This window comes from Protopterus annectens, chromosome 8.part0 (assembly GCF_019279795.1).
Source record: "Protopterus annectens isolate FY-2018-M chromosome 8.part0, PAN1.0, whole genome shotgun sequence".
Lineage (NCBI taxonomy): Eukaryota > Metazoa > Chordata > Ceratodontiformes > Protopteridae > Protopterus > Protopterus annectens.
Window position 1 is genome coordinate 463,011,929 of NC_056741.1, and position 17,905 is coordinate 463,029,833.

Genomic DNA, 17,905 nt, shown 5'->3' on the forward strand with positions numbered 1-17,905 from the left:
TAGTTCATTAACATTTATTTTTTAAATGATATAAGTGAATAGCATACCCTCCTGGGACCCTGCCAGTTGACTTTGTTAATAAACCATTAGTATTCTTTGTTTCACCTCATCCACCATTTGTCCCATGTTATGATGGCTGATGTTCTCCATTTAGGGGGTGGAAGGTTGAGAGTTATGTGAAACCCTGCAAAGAGTATGGAGACCACAACACAAACAATGTGACCCTATTACCTGCCTGCACTCAGTACAGCTCTGCCCAAGCACTCCCCCACCTTGGAACACTTATCACCACAGCACTTATGCATGAATGACAACCATCAAGCTATATAGCTTACAATTCTCAAAAAAGCCACTTGTTATATATATATCTATATATATATATATATATATATATATATATATATATATATATATATATATATATATATAACGCCTCACAGTATGATGTTGTCCTGTTCGATTCTCAGCTAGAGCATCTTCTGTGTGGAGACAAGTGTGAAGGGGTGTACCTTCGTTGAAGGTTGTGCATCAAGGCTGGCAACTCAGCATGTAAAAATCTACTGCCAATCATTAGCTGACTGGAGTTCTGCTGTGGGGCTACCGTAACTGGGAAAAGATGAAAGACACAATAACATATATATATATATATATATATATATATTTTTTTTTTTTTTGGAATAAGCTTAGCAGCCCTACATTGAACATTACTCCCAACTCTCCAACATCCATCTCCCTATACCTGGGCATCAACTTTGTCACATTACATATCTCTGTAAGGTTTCCCTTTAATTTCATGCAGTCAGTTATTAACTTATTAATAGCTTGTCCTTGAATAAGAAGACTGTCTCGCCACATTCACCTCCTTTCAACTCCGCTTGACTTTGCCTCACTTTTGCTGTGTCCCTCATATAATTCTGATAAATCAGGCTTAAAACATTAAAACGCATTCAAGATTAAATAGAAGAGAAAGTCTACACAAACCTCAGCATGGATTTCTGACAGGGGGAATAATGCATCTTAACTTTTTATAAACAGTGAAATATATATGCCTCCTCTTCTAAATAAATCTGCTTCAGAATATTAAGCATCACTGAAACTTTCAGAAGTATTTAACATCATGAAGTAATGAATAAAATGAATTACCTGCCTTCCAATGTGAATTTTTAGGGACAGTATTGCAGTTGTCACAAGGAACACAATGACACTATTTGATTGTACTTAAAAAGAGCATTCATTCTCACCTCATAAAAATTATACATATACACATATTGCTTAGTTATTTTACCTAACAGTCAGAACACCAACAGTAAAAACAGACTTAACAGAAATATGATTGCTTTCATCAGCAGATGGCTACATAACTCTCAACCTCTCAGTGCAAAAAATCTGGGCAAAGCCAGAAAGTATGAGGGGGAGGCTTAAAAATAGGGACAGAATTTAAATATTGCTCCTATAAACTTAGAATGCTGCTAGAATAACAGCTTTTGCATTGTTATGTAGTTTCTGAAGGAAATTAAGACTGAACTCAAATGTCTATCATTATTCAGTTTTATTTAATGACTTCAGTCTATGATGATTTGCAGGAAAACTACAAATTTTATGAGGAACAGACCAAAAATATGAGGCAAAAATCTGGTCACTCTGCAAAATTCTAGATGGTTGAGAGGTATGGATGGCTACATTATATATAAAACAATCACAAACTGCTGGACTGCGCTTTTCAACCATCCCCCCATAACGATCAGCACCACAGTGTGCATGCTCAATCTCAAATCAATGAAACACTACAACAGAGTAAAAGGATGGCCATTCCGCTCCACCACCACCACATCGCAATTCTCCCCAACTCCCAACCAGGTGGAGACATCATGATAGAATCACCCTCTGGCAGCAACCCCTCTTTAATGTAAGAAGACTCAAACCCTCCAGCTTAGCTGCCCATACACAGCACATTAGTCTTGTATGCCACCATTAGACAAGCAGACAGCAGCCTAGCACTGAGAAAACAAGGTCCAAAGCCCTGCTCTACCCAACAACAGATTCCAGACAATACCAAGTCATCCTGAGGTGAGCACTGAAGGCTCAGCTGACCCATGCTTCCTCAACCTCCTGTGCCTCGGCATCCACTCCAGATCTGCTCCCTGCTGAACAGCACTGCCGACCCCAGCCATGCTAGAATCCCTTCTGACCCTGCAAACACCACAATAGGTGTGCCTCCACAGAATCAAGTTGCCCCATACAACCACTCAAGCGTGACCCCAACACATGAAAACCAGCTGAGTACAGCATAGTGACCCTGCACAACAAAACCACCAAACCCAAACAATACAACAAGACATGCACTAAAGCAAAAGCTGCATCAATACCCCAAGGTGGTTGTTGAGCAGTAGCATGCTGCTCTTTCTATCTCTTTTTCCCTAAACTGAAAGAGGGCATAAGCTTATACCAACTATTCAAAGGGCAGATAGCAACAAGGGCTTAAAAAAAAACTGTACTGAAGGAAGGAATAATTGCTCTATCGCAAACCATAAAACAGATTAAACACATCACAAAACATACAGTACAGAACCATCATCACTAGAAACCCACTTCATGCACACAGACCATGGCCTGCATCTCAAGGTACATTCCACTAGAGTCACCAAGAACTGTGAAATGCAAAGCTACAAACAAAAGTGGCACAAAGGCCCAAAACCAAGGACACAATCCTATATCACTCCTACAAATTTACTAAGTTGATAGATAACTGGTGCTGTATTAGTCTGAAATTTCCATTCCTCCAAAAGCTACCCATTGTCAGTATTTATTAAGAGTAAGCCACCATGAGGTGTCCAAAAATAACCAGTTGCAGGAGGCTCCAAACCCAGAAGAAGCATTCCCATTTAACTCTTTCGAAAAAAAAAAAAATTAATTCACTTACCCAGCACCACCATGCCTCCACTGTTCCCCCAAGGCCCGGGTACCTATCAGAAGAGTGGATGCATAAATTAGCGAACACTTTTATATCGAACTTTAAAACGCGAAACCTGAAAATGTCAAAGGTACGGAACATTGATTTTTTTCCCAGGGAATAAAATTGATGGGCCGTTCTCCGGACTTTGCTGTTTTCTCCACTGTGGTGCAATCTCGGAGTTGGTATATTTAAGTTGGGGGAGTGTGCAGGGCACAGCCCTCCATATCTGAGGGTGTGGGGGGCAAAGCCCCCCACTTTATTTTGCCTGTACATTGTTTTTTTTTTTGGATCAGCAAATTTTTTCCCTGTGAAAAAATTCACTGATGTGTTCCTTCGACATTTTAAGGTTTCGCGTTTATAAGTTCAATAAAAGAACATTCGCTATTTTTAGCATTAGATCTTCTGATATACACGCCAAGGCCCACCTATGTTCTGAACACCTAGAGGTCATCAAGACATAGAACTTGTCTTAGCAAGTTCATGCCAAAATGTAATTCCTTCCCCATTCTTTTATTCCTACTGGCCTGTCTTCACCTATATCTTGACATAAGTCATACTTTACCAGTAGTACTAGCTATGCTCAAAGCCTTTTTTTTGTTTTTTGTTTATTTTATACTTTATTGATTATTGTAATTTGTGCATTAAAATGTACTGTTACTCACGGAGATTTTCTCCCTGAGCCTCCGCTGAAAAAGGACCTGTGTCCAGTCAGACTTTCCCGGTAAACAAATGTTAAATAAAATAAATAAAATAAAATAAAACCCATTAAGCCTGTCCCTACTCTTACCTCATTTCCTCCCAATCTTCTTACATTCCCATTTAACCCTTTCATCATTCAATTAGCTTCCTTCCCCTACCCCCTTAATTCTCATTACTATTTCTATCTGACCCTCACCTGAAGATGTCCCATGACAAATTGGTTTGTTACCAAACCTCATGTATTAGTTCAGCTATAGTATGTTTCATAGCCTTGCAAATTATGCTAGTGAGACTTATAAGCTTGTAACTCCCAGGGTCAATAGGTGATATAACTTTATGTAAGGACACCACAACTGCCATCCTCCACACAATGGCAACATAACCAGTGGAGAAATTGGCTGCAGAGTTGATGGAGGATTTTTGCTAGGTGGGATTTCACACATCTCTGCAGACATCTAGGGATACTATCAGGACCCATGGAAAAGGTTAATTTTGAAATATGTAAAAATGACTTGGTCCAAATTGATCTCAAGAGGTGGGGGGGGGGTGATGAGGATGAATGGAGGAGATGGACAGGAAGGTGGCTGGAATGAAGTCTGCAAGAATATTAGCAATGTCCTTGGAGCCAGAGACATGGGTACCACTGGAGTTAAGTTCAGTGAAGAATTTTGGTTACTTCTAAACTTCTTAATATAGCTGAGGAAGGCCTTATGGTTATGTTTTTAATTAGTAGCAATTTTATCTTTGTAGTTGGTGTTGCATTTCCTAATGGTAAGTTTGACAGCCTTACCTATCAGTTTTAAAGCTCTTCCATAATGATGAATTAAATGATTTTTAGTGATGCCAGGAGATTTTCCTTTTATTATAGAGTTTGTTGATGTAGTAGTTACACCAAAAGGGATTAATTCTAATCTTGCCATTATGCTTATGACAGATTAGTACAGATGTATGAATCACTTATCTTAGATTGATAAAAATCCAGTCGAATGAATGATGGTAGTAAACTGCTCATAATGATGTTTGCTGCCTTGTGTTACAGATGATGCTGGATATCCCTTGGAGTTGTGGCTGATGAGTGCTAACTGCAGTCCACAAACATTGGAAAAGACGGTATGCCAAGCTACTGTAGACACAGAACATCACTGAATGTGTGCTTGGAGTGTTGAAGTCTTGCATCCGCTGTTTGGATACAGCATGCAGTGTAGTATAGTATGCTCCTAAGATGTGCATTAAGATGTAAGTGATACATACCATGTTATACAACACAGAGCTACAAAAACAGTTACAGCAAGGTGAGACTGAGGCATTGGCTGAGATATCTCTGCCACCACTAGAAGAAGAGCCACGTTATGAGTCAAATGAGTACAAATCTGCAAGAGTGAAACAGAGGTGGGTGCAATATGTTGCCAAATTGGTAAAGAGACTTTGTCTGATCCTCAACTATAGGCCCATAATGAGACAAGCAAAGTACAAAAGAGATGCATACATTTACACACCTAACTTAAGTAGTTCACTTCACTGACTGGCCACAGTGTGCATCAGATATTAACATCTTTAACTGCAAGTTTATCAAGGCGTTTTATAACACAGCTCCATTTACACAAAGTTAATTGAATAAATTAAGTTAAACACAATGGGAAAAAAATACAAAAGTCATCACATGGATTCAAGTTAACACAGGCACCAGAACTGAATTAAAATAAAGTAGTAATTTTACCCATTATAGGCTGTTTCGAAAATACAGGTTTTAACTCATCCATCAAACACCACAGGTATCAGCACACACCCATGGAACCACCAGCTGCCCTTGGAGGCAGAATGCAGAACCCAAGCCAGTCTAAAAGGCAAGACCAGCTCCTTCAGCTAAGTGGGATACAAGTTCCAAACCTACATTATTTAGAGGGGTGGGCAGAGTACAATTATCATAATTTAAAAGGTAAAGAGACACAGTAGCATGAGCCAGCAATGCAAGCATATGTGGAAGGGACATTGGGTGCCTGCAGTAGGCAAGCAAATGACTAAGGACTTGTGGAAATTCAGAGATCATGTCTTCAGTTGAATTTGAGAAGTGTAGAGGCCTGGAATGCTGACTGGGTGTACCATGCATTCCTGCTTTGTCAGGTCTGGAGGCATGAGGTCTAGAGGATGTCATAGCACATTGGATGCAGGTTTGGAAATGTTACTGTGGCCCCTGATGTGTGGTACTTGCAGAAGAGTGGCTGAGACTATGCCAAGTTCAGTCAAGGATATGTGCTATTTGGGAATATCTACTGTGGAGTGGTTAACTGTCCCTCTACATGACTCAGTGGGATGCTCAACAGGGTGCACCCACAACAGAGCTGGACATCCAAGGACAGTGGCCATGCACACCTGCATTGTGCAAGTGTCCCCTACTTTAGCTATGCCTGTTATTTGCAAATAGTCACAGGAATGCAGTACTGGCTGCCATGCGACTGCCATACCCCCTTTCTCTACAATGGTCAGAGATATTCATAGATGTTATGCTGGTCTTCACACAGGTTACATAGCACACTATGCATCTCTGATATGGTCAAGTTAACACCCATCATTGCCTGGATCACAGTGTCACTGTGTCCTCAGACTGTACCATGTACACAGTGGCATAATTGTTAGTCTGTCAAGCATAAAGCTATACTTATGAATACTCTCCCAGTAAAACATGTGAAAGCATGCAAGTAACTTACCATTCTGTAAGTTATTACATGATTGATCCATACCACCATGCATCAGATGGATAGCTACTGCCAAGAATATACATGACTTAGGACCACCTACATACTTGTTTGTGCAGAATATGTCCACTGAAGGCCTGATGTCTCTGGGTGAAAGAAATACAGTATGATATATGAGAGTAAACTCTACAGATGTGCTGGGCAATGTATTTTTACAATGGAGTGTCATGTAACTTATTGGGTACATCCCCCACAGTCATGAGAGCATTTGTGGTAGTTGCAGTTGGAACCCTGATACTCCAGGATGACATTCATACAAATGGTCATGTCTGAGCACACAAGGCTGATGTAATGTCTTATAAGACTGGCTTTTGCTATTACTTAACTGGAGCATCCCCTAATAAATATATGCTGCATATATGTTGCAACTGATTTTAACAAGCAAAACAAACCCATTTATTCTGTTTACAGGAAATCTACTTTTCAAAACACCTATCTGCAGTTTTGTAGTTTTCATGTTAGTTACATGGAAGAAAACATTATTAATTAGTCTCTAAAATATCTGCCCAAATGTATCTCCTTCAGGCACCAGTCTGCACAAAATATTACCAAGTTGAAAGGCCACCTAACAACCCATAACTGTTCTACCATACTAAACATCCAAGACCCTAACATAGCAGCTAGAACCCTATTCTATATATATCTCTCACACCAGGATAAATTCTTTGCAGTGGTAGAACATCTTTTTAAACATGATCAAATCCCATGGCTCACCAATGAGCTTAAAAGTATTTTAAACTAAGGTATGAAGCCTGGCAGTCATGGAAAAACAGTTCTTTGACAACTATGCTAAGTTTACCAAACTCCAGAATGCGATTAAACAATTCACATGGAGGCACAAAACAAACCATTTCAAACCAAGCAACTTTCTCTTAAATAGACCCAGACACATCTGACATGAAATCATTCTGCTCACTGGAAGCAAATCCTCTGACAACAAATCCTCTCTAAACCTAATCCAGACTAATCTAGGACAACTCACCTGTTCTGACTCTATGACACGCTTTAGCCATTTCCTGCAATCTATCAGCAGCATTTCCACTTCCCTATCCCAGAGCCCCTTCTCTTCATCCCCCTTTCTACTTAAAAAAATTCTCACTCATATAAATCAGTAAAATAAATGAAGACGAGCCCACTGACTTTCCCACATTTTCTGATTACATCTTTCCCTGGTTTATCTATCACTGCAGGGACTTTCTAAACAAGCTTCTTCATGTTAACTTTAACCTTTGCCTGACATAAAATATAATGCCATACATCTGGTAAAGAGCACCCATTACCCCTCCTGCCCAAACACCCAAAATACCTCACACTTTCATCATATTTCCATCTAACCCAATCTTGACAAGGTACTAGAAAAATAATCTATATACAACTCTCAAGCTACATTCAACAATATCATCTCATTATCCTAAAACAACATGAATTCTAGGCAGATCATAGAACAATGATGGCACTTTGATGCTTAAATAATGACATTTTCCTCAACATGAGCAAAGTAATTTGAAAGGAAAAATATTCATTTACCTAACAAAACTCCTTGAACTTATCAGTGACCAACTCCTTCTTCTATTAACTCAGTACATTGGCATTAGTAACACATCTATCACCTGGTTCCAAAACTTCTTATCAAACAAATTCTTCATAGTAAAACAGAATCTTCCTTCTCTCGGCCCACACATCTTTCAATGGGAGTACTCATGGTTCTATCTCCTCTCCTCTCTTTTTAGCTTAACAAACTATCTCATAACCATCCTTCTCTTTTAGTTATCTTCTATGCTGATGACAGAACTCTTCAGGACCAGCCACTCTACAATTGAAGCACAACTTCAAAAAAAAAAAAAAAAAAAAAAAACAAATTAAAAAAAAAATGTAACTCCCTCAAATCCTGGCTCATTAATCAAACTAACACATAATCTTACAAAATAAGAAATATGCTTTTTGGCAGCACCCAAAAACTTTAAAAAATCATCAAATTCATTCAATAACACTTAGTTGAACAATAATAGAAATGATAAACTCTTTCAAATAACTCAACATGTGGCCAGACCAGTCACTAACATTCAATACCCACAAATAAAAATCAAGGGCAAAAGTAAATTCACTTATCTTCTGCAACAGGAAAATCTCAACATACCTATTCAACTAGGCAGGGCAGCAATAGGCAAAGGGGTCTTTCTGGCCTAACTTGAATATGGATTACCTGTAATAGTCGTGGCTTCTAAAAAAACTCTTCCACATTACAGAATTTCAAAAACAAAATCTGTCACTTGATCACTAATTCACCCTACAATTTCCAATACTACTTCACCCTCAAATCAAAAAAAGCCAAATGTCTCTCAGTGCAGCATAGAGTAGTCTCATCTTCAAACTTCTCCAACCTAATTCATTCCAACCATTAGCTGCTAAACTTTATAATAAACAGACATACACACTTCAAACTCAAATGCTTCTCCAAGTAAACCCCTCCACTCTAGCCCGCACAGACCAGTCTTCACTGCACTGACCACTCTTTCTCCATCCTTGCCCCTAAAATATGGAAATTCCTCCCTACCACCTAAAGGAACTGCAATCTCCCTTCTTCACCTTCAGAGATGGACTATAAAAATTCCTCCACACCAAATCAAATTGTGCCTGCCACACACCAGGCCACTGCACATAAGGATCTCTCAACCTCTATGTTACTCACTTCAACTACTAACTCCCACACCACTCCCTGCCCCAACTCTCATTATTCTTCAGCTTCTCCACCATGATGTAAACATGAAACATAATCTTGTAAACTGTAAAATCTGCACTTCTCTCTTAATTGTTGCTACATCTGTTAATTGCTAGTGGACAGTTGTTATATATTACTTTCAGTTCTGTTTTCGATATGTACAGCTTACTGCTTCTCTGTTCTCTTTTTTCTTTCTTCTTTGTGAATTATTTCAGTGCCTGCAAATGGTCGATTTTGATCAGTGTACCACTCTGATAATCAAATGGAAAATAAAAAATTAAAATTAAAATTAAAAGTCAATTTATTAAACTTCAATGAATAGCAGCTTTTATGGAGAAGCAGAATTTTTAAGAACGATGTTTAGTATTAAGAATAATTTAAAAAAAGATTACATATCCTTTTGAATGGCATAATGAATTTTAGGCTTTATAGATCTGCACTAATTATTAGCAGTGGGAGTGTATTATGAGAGCAAAGGACAGGTTCAGGCAATTATAATCAAGCATTTCAGATTTTATTTACACTGGATTCTTGTTATATCATGAAAATCATCAAAAAGAGAAAGAGAAAGAAGAAAAAGTAAGGCTGAGGACTTGAGTTCTTCTTCAGCACAGAAAACTCATCACCCAAACCTTACACAGTCATGTTTGGTACCATTTTTGGTATGCACTACTTCTCCAGTACTGGGTCCCTCTTATATAGGGCAAGTCTCCAAAGATCTCCACTAGCACCTCATCAGAGAGGGAACTCTTCAGATTCCTCTCCATCCACCCTCCATCAACCTTATCTCTTAGGTCTACTAGGTTCTTCCAAAGCACATGTGGATTGGGACAGGATGATGAGGGACTTCCTGAAGACACATACTGAAATGGGTATCGCCCCATCCTCCTCTGTCTCCATGGGAGATTGTGTTGGCCACTTTCTACCCATCAAGCTCCATTCCTGTTCCTAGTTTCAGCACCGGTGTAAGGTTGGTCCTGGCTCCCTTGGATGCCTAGGTGCTAAGCTGAGTGCATCCAACTCACTTGATGTTGAAACCTTCAGAGTTGATGGAGTCTTGGCACAGGGATCTTGATGACAGGTCTTTGGTACAGTCTTCAGTTCCAATTTACCCAGTGCCGTTTTCAGTGTCAGAGTCTTTGGCATTCAAGATATCATCTCTGAGTATGATGTCAGAGCCCTCTGTATTATCGGTTTTGGTGCCCCTGTCCTCTATGCCACTGATGTCTACATCAGTGGGGACTGATATGGCACTGGTTCATGGGTCTCTGGTACCTACTGACTCTGTTTTGGCTTTTGACATTATCAAATTGAGGAGTTTTTCCTCTTCAGGGAAGACTGCAGATGCTTCCTTGACATCTGCTCCTACCCTTACCAAATTTCAATCTGTCCCTCAATCCTCTCATCTTGTTTCCCTGTCACTATACTTAGTATCATATAGACTTCTTAGGGGATACTTATGTCTGGCTTGCAGAGCAGTCTCTGACCCATACCTATTAAATTTCTGCACATCAGTAAATCAAATGGGACTCAAGGTACCCATTCCAGGGACTTAAATATGGCTTGCAACTTGAATAGGACGTGCTGGAGGGACAGATTTGTCTCCCAGCAACTGCCATGTCTTTGGAATGGGCTGCCAATTCACGTGAAGCAGAGCACCTCTGTGACACTGTTAAAAAGACACCTGAACGAGTGGATGGAGCACCGTTAATTCTTATGGGGGATAGTGCCCACAATCCTCCTGGATATGGGCTGTCATTAATAAATACAATACTGGGTATTGACTAGAGTATCTATGGTATTACATTGGGATGAAACAGCTAGGCTTGAAGTAACCTCCAGGTCGATAGCCTAGTAACCTTCTATGATGCTATGATCCTTCCCAATCACAGAACAGGACTGAAGCTTTATCCATTCTCATAAGGAAGCTCATGCGGAGTCTTCTGGGGACTCAATTGACTCACCACCAAATCTTCTCAGAAAAACAACATGAAACAGGAGGCGCATCAGTTCCCCCACTGAGGATCTTATATCTGACACTGACTTGGATGAAGGATAGGGTACCCAACTGTCCCCTTCAGAAAACATTACATTTGGCAATATACTTAAACTGATGCATGAGAGATCTTGGCCCTCTAACTTCTCCTACTCAGAGGATGGGGCATTGTTTTAAGCATTCAGGTCTGCCCTTTCTTCCTTCTGGGTGGTACCCCCCCCCCACACACACACACACAGACTGCATGAGAGTCGATGGTGGGGGGGAAGGCATTGCAGAAGCCTGGCACTACCAAAACCATTCCTAGAAAACTAGACAAAAATCTCCATTCCTCTAAGTACAGGCAGCATTGTAGAAAAGGTCTGCTGGTGGTCTCCATTATTTTAGAAGAAGCCATCAAGGGAGAGTTGTTGATGATGCCACTACTGTCTATCCTTCCAACACAGGCTGTCAGTTAATGGCAGAATGGGAAAGCATGCTTACACCTTAGGAATGTTTGCCCTAAAGTATTAAATTCTGCTTTTCATAAAACTCACTTTCAAAGAGATATAGCTGAACAAGCACTAGATTCTTTGAGGAAGCTATCCACTCCAGAGTCTAGGACAAAAGGTCAAATTTCAAGTGTTCACAATGCTATTTTCCACTAAACCTAAGGGTAAAAAGGTCATACAAGCAAAATTCTCAGTAAAATCTGAAATAAATACTCAGCGAAGCCTGAGTCTTCACTATGTAATACCTTAGACCTCCTGTAGTGGAAGTCCATGGGATATGTTCAAATGTCTCCTTCAAAACATGCCAGTATTTCAGCTACCTAGCTTCTGAATACCCATGAAATTACTTTTTAAGTCTTTATGGGTACATTCAGCCCAATAATTTTGCAAGCATCATAATGTTTATGGACATCAGACTTGATTTTAAGCTCTGTGTTTCTAAAATACAGCCATAAAATCTGCTTATGCTGCACTGACAAGGTCAAAAAACATGCAGAAACACACAGATTTACAGCTGGTAGGATTTGAAGGTACCCATACAGACTTAAAAAGTAAACAGTCATAAACAGTGACATGCATCTGGAGCCTTTCTCCCTGGGCCTCTGCTGAAAATTGGCTTCATTCCAAGTCGGACTTTCCCAGTTAACAAATAATAAATAAATAAATAAACATTCAGAAGCCATGTAACTAAAACACTTGTGAATCCTAAGGGGTCATTTGCATATATCCCATGGGCTTCCACTGCATGAGGTTTAAGGTAAAGTAAAGAATCAAGCTTGACTGGGTCTTTCTTGCAGTTTTTACTGCATGGTTTGGCTATGGGAGTTTTTTATCCTCTGGTTTGTGTGTTATTTGGGATATTTTTCAGCCTTTTTTGGCCTCATTATCACAGCATAAGTGGATTGTTTGGTTATACCTACAGCTTAAAATCAAGCCTGATATCCACAAGCAATCTGCAGCTGGTGGGATTTGCCTTTACTGGCCTGCAGGTACCCGTAAAGCCTTAAAAAGTAACAAGTCATAAGTATAACAGAAGCCATGTAGCTGAAACACTGGTATGTTCTTAAACTGTATTGGTAATGTTCTAAAGCAAATATAAACAACAAACCCTTGGAGTTAGATATGATCTCTTTACCATGTACAATACCCAATTGTACAGGTTGTGATGCAAAAGTGTGTTCATTTTGCAATTTATTTTGTAGCTAAGGATGGCCCCTTGAATATTTTTTCTCAATGCTGAACATCCCTGTTATGACATCATGAAAAATTTAACCCACAATGCCTCACTTCCTCAATTAATCTATAGACTACCGTATTTCTGTTTTAAATGCATCAGAATTAGCTTTTTTACTTCCTAAAAAGCCATGCCGTGAAATAGGTCTTGCAGATAGAACACCTCACACTGAACATTAACATATGATCATGTAGTAGTGCAACCACTATGTAAATAAGAAGCAGCTCCTCTAAACAGGTGAGTATGATTATTCTTAAGGTTTTGCAACCATATGTAAATCATTGCTTATCACTTTATTGCCTTTCTATATTTTGAATACTGTAGTTTGTTTTCTTTACCTTGTGTTTTACTTGCATTCTGCTTTAACAACATATTAAAACTTCAAAAGAGACCACAGCTCTCTCTCTCTTCTGAGTCAGGCAGAATTTTTTCCTGCCCTCCCACCCAGTTACAGTTGTCTTGTTAAATACAACTGTCTTTCTAGTTGCCTGCCTCTTATGTTAATCCGACCATATATCTCATTTCCTCTCTACTTTCACTGGCTTGTGTGAGTAATCACAAAATCATCATTTTTGAAATCCCTCCCCTTCAACTATTTAAATTTATTGGCCATCCTACTGTATTCCATAGTACCAGAATACAAAAGTGACCACCCCTTTCAACCCATCTTGCTGTTTTAAAAATAGTAACTCTCCACTAAACCTTAACTTTTTAAACAGGTAAAACTTAAGTTACCTAGTTTCACATCTAACTTCTCTAGTGCACACTGCAGTGTGCATTTTTTTTTTATCTTACCTTTAAGCATCCCTGTGACTAGCACTTTCTCTAATACCTGCTGGAAACCACTAGGAAGCCTTAAACTGATACAAGCACTCAACTCTCCTTGTTAATAAGAAGAAATTAATAGTAGGCACTAAACAGCCTATAATTGCAAAGTACCTTGCTAAGGTAAGGGAAAACAGGTCCTGTACTTTACAAAAAAAAAAAAAAAGCACCAAACCAGGCATGTCCATGGGTCAGCTTCCGGTGTTTTCTCCTGTCCACCTGGTGAATCTGGGCATACTGGGGCAATGCAGCAATTGCCTCATGTACACAGACAACCCTCTTCTCCTACTACCCAACACTACAACCTGAGAGAGATGCACTTACATAGCCAAAATGGAAGCAAAGCTCTCTCCACCCAAGATTGTGCTAGACAGTCAAGAGGAGAAGGTTAACACACACACTACACCTCAAGCAACACATAGCCCTTCTAAACCCACACCACCAACACCCACATATAGCAACACTAAATACACATATGCAGAGGCCCTTAACTGTAACCTGCCCAAGCAACAAGGACCTCTGAAGCTGAAATGCAAACAAACACAATCACAACCAAAGTGTCACATTGTTCACAACACAAGTGTGCCATCCAGCAACAGCCCCTAAGGCAAGACAATGTACCTAACACTTTAGTCATAGATGACTCTATAGTCCTGCACACTGATGTCCCTCTCACCAGGTTGAACAAGGAGAAAATTACAGTCAGCTGCCTGTTGGGTGCCAGGATTGGCCACATAACGCATGCACTCAAGTCACTCCACAACAAGTACAAATATGACTCTGTCATTGTCCATGTTGGAGTGAATGACTTGAGACGTACCTTCCTGGACTACATAAAAAGAGACATGGAAAAGCTCTCCGATCATGTGTCCCAGGCAGGTATGACCCTAGCCCTGAGTAGCATCCTGCCTTCGCCCAGAATGATACCACAATTTAAGGACAAAATGATTGACTTCAACAATTGGCTAAGCTTCTGTTGTCATTCAAAGGGGCTCCAGTATCTGTCTGCCTGGGATGACATGACTGACAGACCACGATGCTTTGCCAGAGATGGTCTGCACCTGTCGACCCTGGGATTCAGGTTACTGGCTAAGGCTTTTGCCACCCCTATAGTACCTTTTTTAGGCAAAGTTCAAAGGACAAAACCACCACCGTAACAGGTACAAGCATGCAAAGTCTGAAGGTAATGCTACTCAATGCTAGAAATCTAAACCTCAAAATGCACTCTCTTGAGGCACTCCTAAAAATGGAGAACATCGATATCTGTGCAGTAACTGAGACCTGGTTCAAGGCTCCAGAGAGCACCCCTGCAATACCAGGCTATAACTCTTACCACACTTTTCGGCCACCAAACCAGGACTGAAGCACTAAAGGTGGAGGAGTGTCAATATTCACCAAGGATATTCACACCACCAGGCTAGTTGCCCAACACAATGAGTCTGAAATTCTCCAGGTGCAACTAACACCAGGTAAGACTCCAATCCAAATTGTAGCTTGCTACAGATCCCCCACCATACCCCAAGATTCTCACTACACCTTTCTAAACATACTGGAAAATATTAAGATAGAACCAAACACCCTAATACTGGGTGATTTTAACTACCCTTCCATTAACTGGGAAAACTACTCATGTACCAACACCTTTGCCCAATGGTTCTTGGAATTCATAAATTCCAATGCCCTGGATCAACTAATCCATAGTCCCACTAGGGGCTCCAATATCCTAGACCTGGTCATTACCAACATGGAAAATCGATGCTCCACACCTATGGTCACCCCCTCGTTAGTCAGGTCTGACCATAAGCTAATCACCCTTAAGATCCACATCCCACCCCCACCCCGCAGTAAGGAAACCTCCATAAAAAACTTCTCCAAAGCCAACTTCATGCTACTCAAGTCAGAAGTGACAAACTTCATGACACCCATGCAAACGGGAACTGAAAGTTCAACTGCTGAATCCTACACTAAGGCACTGTATGAGCACATCCACTCATGCATGAATCGTGCCATCCCAAATAGAACCAAGATGCTCTCATCCAAAAAAAGGAAGCCAATCTGGTGGTCCCCTGCTATAAACAAACTATACAACAGAAGGAAAAAACTGTTGCAGAAAAGAGGAAAATCCCAGGATGCAAAAAACTCCCTTACCAGCCTCAGTAAGAAACTGAGATCCCTCATAAAATCCTCCAAAGCTAGTTACAAAATAAAATTGCCAAAGATTCCAAAGACAACCACAAGGCATTCTATAACTATGTCAAGAATCTAAATGGCAATGCTCAGATCTGCTCTGAGCTAAAACAGAATGGCATTAAATATACTGATCCCAAGGATATTGCCAATATCCTGGCAGATCGATTCAGTGCCAACTTCACCCCCCTCTCACCCCCTAAATGGCCCATCTCAATACCGGAAGATTGCCAAATTCTGGTAATAACAGCCACACAGGTAAAAAATGCACTCTCCAAAGCTAAGAATACAGCATCCATGGGAATAGATGACATCCTGGGATGTGTACTACGTGAACTACAATATGAACTGACGCCTCACCTAAGAGTCATGTTTAATCATAGCCTCACCTCAGGTTTTGTGCCCACTGAGTGGAGCAGAGCTACAGTTATCCCACCTTGCATCCCGAAAACTACCGTCCCATCAGTCTGACAAGCCTTATCTGCAAGGCCAAGGAGCGTATTATCATGGAACGCATAAACAAAGACATTGACAACCTTCAAACACTGCACCCCACCCAGTTTAGGTTCGTGAAGGGCCGTTCTTGTCTCCTGAACCTGATTGACTTCTTCAAATCAGTCTCCAGAGCCATGGACAAGGGTAAGGTGATTCACACAGCCTATCTAGACCTTGCCAAAGTCTTTGCACCATCCCCCACTCTGGAATCATAGATGAACTTACTAAGCTGGGCATTAATCCCTACGTCACCCAATGGGTTGCTAACTGGCTTACTGATAGAACCCACACTGTAAAAGTAGCCGACTCCAAATCCAGCTCCAGACAAATGACAAGTGGAGTACCTCAGGGTTCAGTCCTGGGACCGCTCTTGTTTGGCATCTACTTCTCTGAAGTACAGGCCAACACTAAGGGACTCTGGCTAACAAAGTTTGCAGATGACTGCAAACTGGGAGCCATTATTGAATCCCCAAATAATGTGGATACTCTACAAAAGGGCCTTACAGAAACAGATGCTTGGTGCCAGAGCCATGGGCTCAAGCTCAGTGCCAAGAAATGTATAGTTATCCCCTTTGGGAAAAAACATGTATCCGTGAATTACCATATAGGTGGCAGTACACTAAACACCGAAAGTGTGATAAGAGACTTAGGGACACAGGTGGACAGTGGTCTCACCTTCAATAACCACATCACCACAACAGTCAGGAAATCCTTCTATGTGGCACACCTCATCACTAAGGGCTTTTCATCCAGAAAAAAGAAGGTCATTGTCCCACTGTACTCATCCCTCATTAGACCCATTATAGAATACAATGCCCCGCTTGGTATGTACCTCTCAAGACATCTGCAACAACTGGAAAGGCCACAGAAATACCTCACTAAAAGAATCACAGGCCTAAAGCAGATGCCCTATGCTGACCACCTTAAAAAACTCCAGCTTTACTCTGTCTCATATCGTCTACTCAGAGGCGATCTCTGCTTAACATATAAGGCCATGTCAAACCCAGAGCTGTTAGACATGCTACACTTAAAGAAATCCCAATCCCTCAGATCCACACACTCCAGGGATCTAAATCTTGTCATCACAATAAACAAAACATGCTGGAGGGATAGGTTCCTGACCCAGAGACTCCCTAGGCTCTGGAATAGATTGCCCATACATGTCAAGCAGAGTGCCTCTTTGGCCCTCTTCAAAAGAACCTTGATGATTGGATGGGAAAAAGGAAATTCACCCCGGGGATCATGTCCATCATCTTGCTAGACAGGGGTCCAGGGAAATAAATAGTGTGGGAAAAAAATAGCCAGGGAATTGTCATGGCTAGGTTTGTATAAGTCCTAGGGCTGATAGCCTAGTACCAACCTATGAATCTATGAACCATTGCATCATTTTGTGGGTGTGGTTATAGAGAAGAGCTGAATAAACTGAAACAAAAAGTCAAACTACATTTTTTTTTTTTATAAAAGCACTTGTAACTTTATCATGAGGAGTACAATGGGAAATTAACCCCTTGGTTTAGATGTTATTTAGGATATTTTGCAGGTGCACAAATTTT